The sequence below is a fragment of the Balaenoptera musculus genome, chromosome 16 (genome assembly GCF_009873245.2).
Source record: "Balaenoptera musculus isolate JJ_BM4_2016_0621 chromosome 16, mBalMus1.pri.v3, whole genome shotgun sequence".
Classification (NCBI taxonomy): Eukaryota; Metazoa; Chordata; class Mammalia; order Artiodactyla; family Balaenopteridae; genus Balaenoptera; species Balaenoptera musculus.
Window position 1 is genome coordinate 47,715,500 of NC_045800.1, and position 10,467 is coordinate 47,725,966.

Below are 10,467 nucleotides of genomic sequence, written 5' to 3' on the forward strand. Positions count from 1 at the left end.
AGTGAGAAGACACTCTGCAAGTTGTGAAGACAATCTAACCACAACTGTGTTAGAAGTTTGAAAACTATATAAGGAAGAAAGATAGAAAGGAAAACTCTAAATGATAAACTCAACTAAGTGGTTAAGTTTGAGTGAAAGGATATGAATATTCTTCCTCTTATAATTTTTTGTGCTTTCAAACTTTTCTATAATGAGTATTTATTGACATCGCAATTAAAAAAAAAATCTCGACTCTAAAAAGCAACTCAGTTAAGAGTGCCTGCCTTCTAATTTGTTAACCACTTCAATGTTATTTCTTTCTGTTTTATTCTTTTGGTTTCTCTGTTTTGCCTTCTCTGCATAGTCAGGGCTGAGGGCTCTATGAACCTGCTGAGAGTGACCTATACATTCTGAAACCACCATGAAGGCAGGGACTGCTTGGGTCTCTCCCCCCACTGAGCTCATAGTAGTTCTCCAAGGGTAATGAGAAAACACAATTCTCTTGGCCTCAAAGAATATTATGGCCCAGAGGGGCATGAGGCAGGGCTTCCTAAGAGGTAGTAATCATCTCTCAGGGAGGCATGAGGGGACTTGGGGACACCTCCAGGGGCCTGGAATGCACACCTGACTCTTCCTCCATCACGACCCACTGCCCGCAGCCCAGCTGATCCCACTCCCATAATACTCTGCCACGGGTTGCTCTTCCCGAGGCCTCACTGGTACAATTGCAGTTCACAGAGGCCTTATTGGTTCTCTCCTTGATTGGGGGGCTTTCTTCTTGCCTCTGCCTTGTTTCCTACCAGTCCTCCACCACCTTCCGGAATGATTTTTTTCTAAAAAAAAATCTGACCATGTCCCCTACTTGAACCCTGAAGAGGCCCCACAGAGCTCTGAGGACTCAGATATCAGCTAGAACCTCAGAGGCTGTTCCCTCGGGTCCGTCTGAGGTCTCCCTTCTGACTCCTGCTCTGGAGCACTAGATGCCCCACCGAGGAGCACCACCCCCCAACCGTCTCCCCAGACCTGCCCGACTCTTACTTGCCCTCCAAGCCTTTGCCCACAACACTCCCCTTCACTCCAACATTCTTTCCTTCTTGTCCAGGAAGCGCTCCCTGATACATCCGTCCTCCACCCGAGTCCCCAAGAGGGCGAGCTTGACGGTCAGGCTGTTTTTTTCTCTGCCTGGGAGGGACCCCCATACCCAAGTGCTCACCTGGTGTGTGGGATTTCAAGCTGCCTGTCTCCATTTTACAGGAAACTGTGGCCCCTCTTGAGAGAGTCGCGGCTTTCCCTCGGCGCTGGCCGTGTCTCCCCACATCAGGGGCCTGGACTGGATTTCCCGGGATACTCCTTGATGAAGTTCATCTGGAGTGGGCGCACGCCCGCCCCCCAGGCGCCCATTTCAGCAAAGGATTGGCGCCTTCCTGCCCCCACCTCCAAAGAGCTCGGCGCCCTACAGTTCAGAACAAGCGTGGCGCGGGGCCCGGCTCTGGCGGGAGAGACGTGAGGCTGCTTAGCTGAGCGTCTGCAGCAACGCTGTGCCCGGGCTCAGAGCCTCCTTAGACGGGAGTTCTCGGCCGGGCGCGCTTGGTGGGGGCGGAGTGAGGAGGGGGAAGAGGCGGACACGGAAGTGCGGAAAGGGTCTTTTTTAGCCCAGACATTGGATCCTCCCTGAGGCGCACCGCGGGGCCTCACCGCCAGGGGGAGCCCGAGGCCGACCCCACGCAGCGCCCCAGCGGTCGTGCGGGGCTCTGTCCCAGGTCCCCGCTGCTGGGTCCTCGTGCAGCTGTGTCCTGGGATCGCGTCCCTCCACACGCGTGGGGAAGGGATATCTGGCCCCAAGCTTCCTTTGAAGCCTCCCCTCCCTTCTCTACCTTCTCCAGAACCCGCGCTCCAGAAAGCGACCCTGCATCCCTTAAACAGCCAGGCAAGGTCGCCGTCCCAGCGCTTTCCCTCTTGCTGCTTCTTCGTGCTCACGAAGTCCACGGTCTGTAAAACTGTTACTCCTGGTTCAGGGCCCCAGCTCAAAGGCCCTCTTACCTCCCCACCCCATCCTACGAGGGACTCCCCAAGCTCCCGCTTCCACCGACTGATACCGGCTGGCCCTCCGAAGGCCAGCACTCAAGCGGCGTCCCTGAGGTCACCCGGAAAGACAGTGGTTTGCCCGCCAGAGGCCTACCAGGCGGAGTCTACACCCAGTATGGCAGGGGCGGTGGTGATGATGAGTGGGTGGGCTGGGAGCCCAGCTGTCGGCACAGGCTCCCCACGCCCTCTGGACCCCCCCAGGAGGGGACTGTCGCAGGACCTTGCCGAAAAGGACCCTGAGGAGCAGAAGCTCATCAGACCCGGAGAGCTGGGACAGAGGGACCTGAGGTGCAGATGCTGCCTGTGAGGTGACCAGACAGGTATGCCTGAGCCAGGCACAGCGGCAGGTGTCAGAGCCTGGAGGGACAGCAGTGCCTGGAACGGATGTTTCCGTCCTTCCAATAACCAGGCTGTGATCTCCCGGGGGCTTGCTCTGGGAGGAGGGAGGCTTCCGATGCTGCTGGGAGGAGGCTGCGTGGATTTGGGGACTGAACTTGCATCTGCATCCAACTGCTCCAAACAAAAGCCCAAATCACCCCAGTCTCTGTGCCTGCTCCACCTGGCCTGGGTCGGAGTGCAAAGGGCCAGCTGGAGGAGGAACTGGTGGTAATGCAGAGGCTTGGCAGCAGCGGGTCCATCTGCCCAGGATGAAAACTCTGGCCTGTCCTCTGGAAGCTGGCAGCCAAGTCCCAATGCTGGGAGCAAGTAAGGTCTGTGGGAGGCAGCTGTGACTGTGGGGAGCTTGTCGAAGTGCTTCTGGTGGAGCTGACCCCTCCAGGCCTATGATCAGACTACTGACACATCACTGGCTTATCAGAGGAGGCCTGTTCTCCACTTTAGGGAACCCACAGACAATTTTTTAAAAGCCATAGGTCTTGGAACCATTTGTTTTTCTTAAGGTGGTAAAAGTTCCCCTTTTGGTTTCTTTTGGGGGTGATGAAATGTTCTAAAATTGATTGTGGTGATGGTTTGCACAACTCTGGGAATTTACTAAAAACCATTGAATGGTACATTTTAAATGGGTGAGTTGTATGGTATGGGAATTATATCTCAATAAAGCACAGCCCAGGGATAGAGCCACACAAACAGTCCTGACTGAGTTTGGACAAAGGTATAGAATCAATTCAATGGAAGGAGGATAACCTTTTCGACAAATAGTGCAGGAACAATTGGGCATCTGTAGGCAAAAAAAAAAAAAAAAAAAAAATGAAGCTCAACCTAAGTTTCACCCCTTAAACAAAAATTAACTCAAAATGGATGATGGGCTTAAATATAAAATGTAAAACCCAAAAACTCTGAAAAAAATATAGAGGAGAAAATCTTCAGGATCTAGGGCTAGGCAAAAAGTTCTTAGACTGAAAACCAAAGCGCAAGCTGTAAAATGAAAAATTAATAAATTGGACTTCATCAGAATTGAAAACTTTAGTTCAATGTAAGACCCTGTTTTGAGGATGAAGAGAAACTACAGACTGGGAGAAAATATTTGCATACCACATATGCTCAAGGACTAGTATCTAGAATATATAAAGGACTCTCAAAACTCAACAGTTAAAAAAAAAAGCAATCCAATTAGAAAGGGGCTTTAAGACATGAACATTTCACTGAAGAAGATACACAGATGGTAAACAAGCACATGAAAAGATAGATGTTCATTAGCTGTCAGAGAAATGCAAAATAAAACCATAATGAGATATCACTAGAAACCTATCAGAAAGACTAAAATTTCACACACACAAAAAAGTGACAACACCAAATGTGGCTGTAAAAGGGTAACATAAGGGATTCTCCTGGTGATAGAAATGATTTATATATTGGCTGTATTGATAGAAGATGTCGATACCCTGGTTATGATATTGGTTTGCAAGATGTTACCACTGGGGGAAACTGGGTGGAGTACACAGTATATCTCTGTGTTATTTCTTACAACTGCAAATGAATATAGAATTATCTCAAAATAAGAAGTTTAATTTAAAGTGTTCCTTTTCCATATCACTGATTTTAATAAGTTTGCTATAAAACAACCATGTACCAAAAAAAAAACCATGTACATAGATTGTTAAGGTTAATATGAATATATCTTGAGAATGAATGATCCTACACTGATTCTGAGCTATTGGAACCTGAATTAATGAAGCTTTCATCTATAGATCACCACCCACCAAGCGCCAAAAGGAGAGAGTTTGGAGAAGGTGGGAAGTTGAACTTACCTGGGGTAGAGGCTTGTCTGGAGAAGTCCTTGGGAGCTGGGGCCTCCTGGGTTGTGCACTCTCTAGGAGAGGGTGTGAAGCATGTGAGACGGCAGCCTGGGGCATGGAAAGAGCCAGCGTGAAGAGACAGGAGGCCAGGCTGTAGCCCGATAGGGTAGGGGGGGTCCCTGGAGGAAGAGAACCAGGCACGGCTTTCTTGACATAAGAGTAGCTGTTTTAGGCCCAAGCCATTTTGTGATCTAAGCCTGGCCCCAAGCTTGCCCTTGCAAAAGAATAGGCCTCGGTATTTAATGATTTTAAAGGAACAAAGAATGTAAGAATAAGCAGCTATTACCAGACCAGGGAAATGACTTAACCATATTGGAGACAATAAATCAGTTGTAAAGGTTCCCAGTTCTGTTTCAAAGGTAAAGATTAGCCTGAAGCACATCCTTGAGCTATTTTGCAGGATCCAAGGATCCAAACTCCCTCAAGCACTCAACCACCAGACTAACTAAACCCTAAGGAATGACGATGCTGACTTCTGCTGACCCTCATGATGTCAATCAACTAGAGCCCAGACTCTGTTAAACTTTGCCTCAATTCTATACTGAATTCTCCTCTGCTCAATCCCCTTCATGAATATGTATGCCCCCTTAGCTTAAATCTTCCCCAATTTTGCTGTTCTGGGAGACATAGCTTTGGCAAATATCCCTGGTGTTCTCCTTACTCATTACAAGTAATAAAATCCTTCCTTCCCCTGCTCTTTGGATTGGCTGTGTCTTTTGGCTCCACATCCACCAAGAGGCAAACCCAGTTTTTGGGTAACAAGACTTCTTCATCTGGCTGTGTTCTGTGACCCTGTGCAAATATCAGCACCTCAATCAGTGTTCAGCTTTTAGTTCCACTGAATGAGTGTTGGGACTGGAGCTGGAAGTCTCAGAGTTCTACACTGATATTTCTTTATTGATACACAGAGTGTTACTCTGCCTCCATCTACATCTATATGTGACCTGTGCAAGTGGCACTTTCCTCATCTCTCAGTTGTTGTAAAGAATATATGGGATGGGGCTTCCCTGGTGGCACAGTGGTTAAGAATCCACCTGCCAATGCAGGGGACACGGGTTTGAGCCCTAGTCCAGGAAGATCCCACATGCCGCAGAGCAACTAAGCCCGTGAGCCACAGCTACTGAGCCCACGTGCCACAACTACTGAAGCCCGCGCGCCTAGAGCCCGTGCTCTGCAACAAGAGAAGCCACTGCAATGAGAAGCCCATGCACCACAACGAGGAGTAGCCCCTGCTCGCAGCAACTAGAGAAAGCCCGTGTGCAGCAACGAAGACCCAACGCTGCCAAAGATAAATAAATTAAATAAATTAAAAAAATAAGAACATATGGGATGACACCTGTTAAGTGCTTAGCACATAACCTGGCACTGTGGTGGGAGCAATAATCATGGTGGGAACAAAGCGAGCAGTGTGAAGTCTGGTCAGAGGCCACAGACAGAGCATGGCTTGTGTTGGAAAAAAAATCGTGCTAGAGGAAACACCCAAGAAAATATATCATTATATACTTGCAGTCATTAAAACCAGGTTTATAAATATTTTAAAAGGTGGGAAATGCTTAAGTTGTCCTGTTAAGTAAATAACATGTTATCTCAACTGTGTTTGTAAAAGATGTATTTTTAAAAGTGAAGATAAAATCTACCCCAAAGCTAACAGTATTTGCCTCTGAGTGATGATCTGTCCTTTGGGAATCTCTCTTCAAAATAATAATATAATGAGATGGGAGAGGAAAGAACAAAAGAAATGTACTTGTCAACTGTAAGCAGACTTTAACGAGGAGCTGTATGAGAGGGTAAAATGGGGCCATCCCTACCCCACCTGGGGATAGAAGGAGCCCTGACCCAGGAGAAGCTGGAATTGAGGGAAAACCCTGGAGTCCTGAGTGGTTCTCAAATTAAGGAATGGAGCCTCCAACAAGAGCACTGTATTCATTTCTAAGGCCACCGTAACAAAGTACCACAGACAAGGGGGCTTAAACAACAGAAATTAATTTTCTCACAGTTCTGGAGGCCAGAAGTCTAAGATCAAGGTGACATCAGGGTTGGTTTTTTCTGAGGCCTCTCTCCTTGGCTTACAGATGGCCACCTTCTCCCTCTGTTTTCACATGGTCTTACCTCTGTGTGTAAAGATGTCTGTGTCCAAATTTCTTTTCTTATAAGTACTTATAATGCCCACCCTAACTACCTCATTTTAACTTAATAACCTCATTTTAACTTAATTAAGATCTTTAAAGATCTTATCTCCAAATATGATTATTATGATTCTGAGTACTGGGCGTTTAGCATATGAATTTGGTGGTGGGAGACACAATTCAGCCCATGACAAGTGTTAATTACCACATGGCTAAAACATCTATAAACAAAGTTAAAAGACAAGTGACAGACTGGGGGAAATAAATAGTTTCAGTATTTATGACATACCAAAGTATTCTTATCCAGAATATATACAGAGTTTAGATGAATCAATAAGAAAGATGAAAACAACCCATTAGAAAAATGCGCAAAGAAAATGATTAGGCAATTCACAGAAGAGGAATACAAAATAAACATAAAAAGGTTCTCAACTGCACTTACCAGTTTTATACAAACTAAGACAGTTTTTTTTCATCTATCATAGTGGCACAAATTAAAAAGACTGATAATAACAAGTCTTGGCAAGGATGTAAGAAAGTGGGAACTCTCAAATGTTAATGGGGACACATATTGGAATGGTCTTACTGAAGACAGTAGTTATTAAAAATTAAAACATCCATATCCCTTAACCCAGTGTTACACTTCTTCTAGGAATCAGTATTGCCAAAATAGTTGCACACGTGCTAAAGGATATACGTGGAAGGACTTTTTTTTTTTTTTTTTGCTGTAAATGTCTGTTCAATGTAAAAGAAGTTAAATATAATCATTACACACCCCTACAATGAATACAATATACCCATTAAGAAATAGGAGGTGATCCTACATGTACTGAAATTAAAATAAAGATCTTCAAGACAATTGAAAAAAGGAAGCAAATTGCAGAACTACAGTCTAGTGGATGCATTTTATGTTTTTATAAATGTGTATTTGTACAAGTAGACTTAGATAAATACACAGACAGTTTCATAAAGATGTTCACCCAGCTGTGGCCAGTAATTTCTGGAGGGGGAGAAAGGTGAAGCTGAGGCAGGTGGAAGGGAGATTTTCACATTTTGCTCTGTATCCTTCTGTATTATTTAAATTCTAAAGTCTATACAACCAGAACAAATACAAACTTGCATGCATGTTCTGTCAGAGAGAGAGAAGAAAAGGAAGGTTTCTGCTTCTGAAGATCTTTGCAGAGCCCATAGCCATGCCTCCGGGCTTCTCAGTCTTCTGAGAATGGCAGACATCCTCATGGGAGTCTTAATTGCCCCAAATGTTTGCTTTAATCAATGTAATTAGCAGAGCATCAATTAGGCTAAAAGGCTCCTACAGCAGCTGCTTCCTTTCACTGCCCTGCCCAGCCCCTTCAGCAACTCAGCTTCCCTCCATGGTGTGAGTCTCTCTCCATGGCTCTGTGTTTCCTCTCGTGACTCTGAAGACCACTGTGGGCAAATGGGAGGTTCTGAAGCCTACTGATTTGCTAGGGTTTTATTCCTGCCTGCTGTTCCATGTCATACTCTTCATCTTTCTTAAGTGGCTCATTGGTGGCTCCAACTTGTATACTTTTTCTGTTGTTCTCCCCAACCTGCATCTCCTGTTTTGCAGCTCACTAAGAGGTTCCACTGTCCCCACAGTCACTAAAGCCAGAAATCTGTGAGTTATCATTGCGCCCACCACTCATGCCTGGTCAACCATTAAACCCTATGGAGCTGACTCCTAAATGTCTCTTAAATCTGTCCCTCTCTCTCTACCTCTACTGCCAGCCAGTGCATTATTGCCTCTCACCTGGATATATTTTTGCTCTCACCTTTTACTACTCCATCTTCCCTCCAGTTGCCACAGAAATCTTTCTAAAAAGCAAATCTGACCACGTCCCTCACAGCTTAAAATCTTGCTGGTATCCAATATCCTACTGAATAGAGTCCAAACCCCTTGACATGGTAGACAAAGCCCACTGTCACCTGGCCTAGGCCACCAGTTCCCTGTGTGCATCCAGGCAATTACCATTCCCCTGGCCCTGCATACAACTCCGCTTTTGCATATGGTGCTTTCCTGCTGGAGGTCTTCTGTGCACGTGTGTTGATTTTTTCTTTCCCAGCATCCACTCCTATTTCTTGTGCTACCTGCATCCCATGAACCATCTGCCTTTCTTCTCAATCCATGTGTGTTTCATATGGGTGGCTCCAGGTCCCGTCTTCCCCCCTTCAGGCCAAGCCAGATCATTTAGCATCTCTCTTCTTGGAATTTGAATCTTGAACATCATAAGAGCCTTGAAGAGTCAGTCCATTTCTGGCTCAGCCCTGCTCCCTGAGACTAATTTTCCAGTTTTCCTGTGATTCTGAGTTGTCCTTTAGACAACTTTCCCATCAATTCCTTTTTCTTAAGCCAGCCAGATAATTTTCTGGTGCTTTTAATCAAAGAACTCCCAATGAACACAGCCCTTTTGCATCAGACAAACTCTTACTTATCCTTCAGGGTCCAAGTTAAGTGTCCACTTACTCCTTCATTTATTCATTCAACAAATATTTACTGAAAACATGCAATGAATTGGGCACTATGCTAAGTGCTGGGGATACAGTAGAAAACAGATATGGTCCTTGGCCATATGGACTTTAAAATATCTCCAAATAAACAATTCTTTTGGAGGGAGGGCTTTAGGTGCAGGATAAAGTTAATTATATTAGTCCATTCTGGCACCCTATCAGTATTGGTAGGGACAATCATTTAATTATCCCATATCTGCATTCCTCAATCCCCTCCCCCAGGCAACCATATTAATGTGTTTGATATGTATTTGAATGTGTTCAATATGTATTTGAATGTGTTCTTGTGAAATGTATGTTGTAGTTTTATGGGCCGGTGCTTTTAATTAACACCAAGAGTATTACGTTACATATTTCTTTTAGTTTTCTGATTTTCTTCATGAAGCATGGTAGCATGCACAAAATATTTGAAGTGAGATAATGAGCCTTAGAAGCAAACGTTAGGATTTTACCTTTTCCTTTGAGTGAAGTCATTTGAGGGTTTTGAGCAGAGGGGCAACACGATTTGAATTGGTGTTCTACAAGGAAAACTCTAGTGTGTTGAGATTAAAATTCAGGGGTGCAAGTGTGGAAGCAAGAAGGCCGGTTAGGGGCTGTTGCAGTAATCCATGGGAAAGTAGATGGCGGTTTGAACCTCGGATGTATATGTTCCTCTTCCAGGAACTCTTGTATATAAACAAGAGAAAAATGCAAGACAAGTACAGCAGGAAGCCCCCCAAACTAACAAACAACATGAGATACAAATCATTGATAAGCAGAGAAATGTGGATTAAAACAATGATATGACATTGCATCTGTTATTCTGGCAAAAATTATATGACCAGACACTGCCAAGAGTTGGCTGGGATATGAAGATTTAAAAATTCTCTTGCACTGTTTATGGGAATGCAGAATCTAGAAGCAATGTAACACTGCTGAGTCAAGTTAAGTATACACAAACCCATGACCCAGCAATTCAGCACCCTGTTATATATTCCAGAAAAGTTTCCACATAGGTTCTTAAGGGAATGTATAGGAAGGTGTTCACTGCAGCAACAAGGAGGTAAAGGCAGCCTAGGTCTCCATAGTTTGGACAATGAATGGGTAAATTGTGTATCAGGTTTTGTGATAAGCACTTAATATGCATTATCTCATCTTTTCTTCAAAATAGCCCTAAGACTGGGACTTTTAATAGTATCTGTAAATACTGTTTACCGTCTGTAAAACGGAAACTATCCTTCCATACACAGAAACGGCCGCTTTTTTCTGGTTCACTCTCCTTAGTGTTTGGACGAGAACCCCGGGGTTCAGGGGCTCAGCAGCGTGCCAGGTTTCCCAGACAGACGGGGTCATCTCGCCTTGCGGTCTGCAGGATCTTCGCTCTTCCAGGCCCGGGAGCCCTCCTCCCTGGGCCTTCAGCACCGCGGACAGCGCCAACGGGGCAGGGCTGGGCGGGGCGTCCTCAGAGACGTCACGGCGCGCGGAGTCTCCCCGGCGCGCGCTCGCTGGCTGCC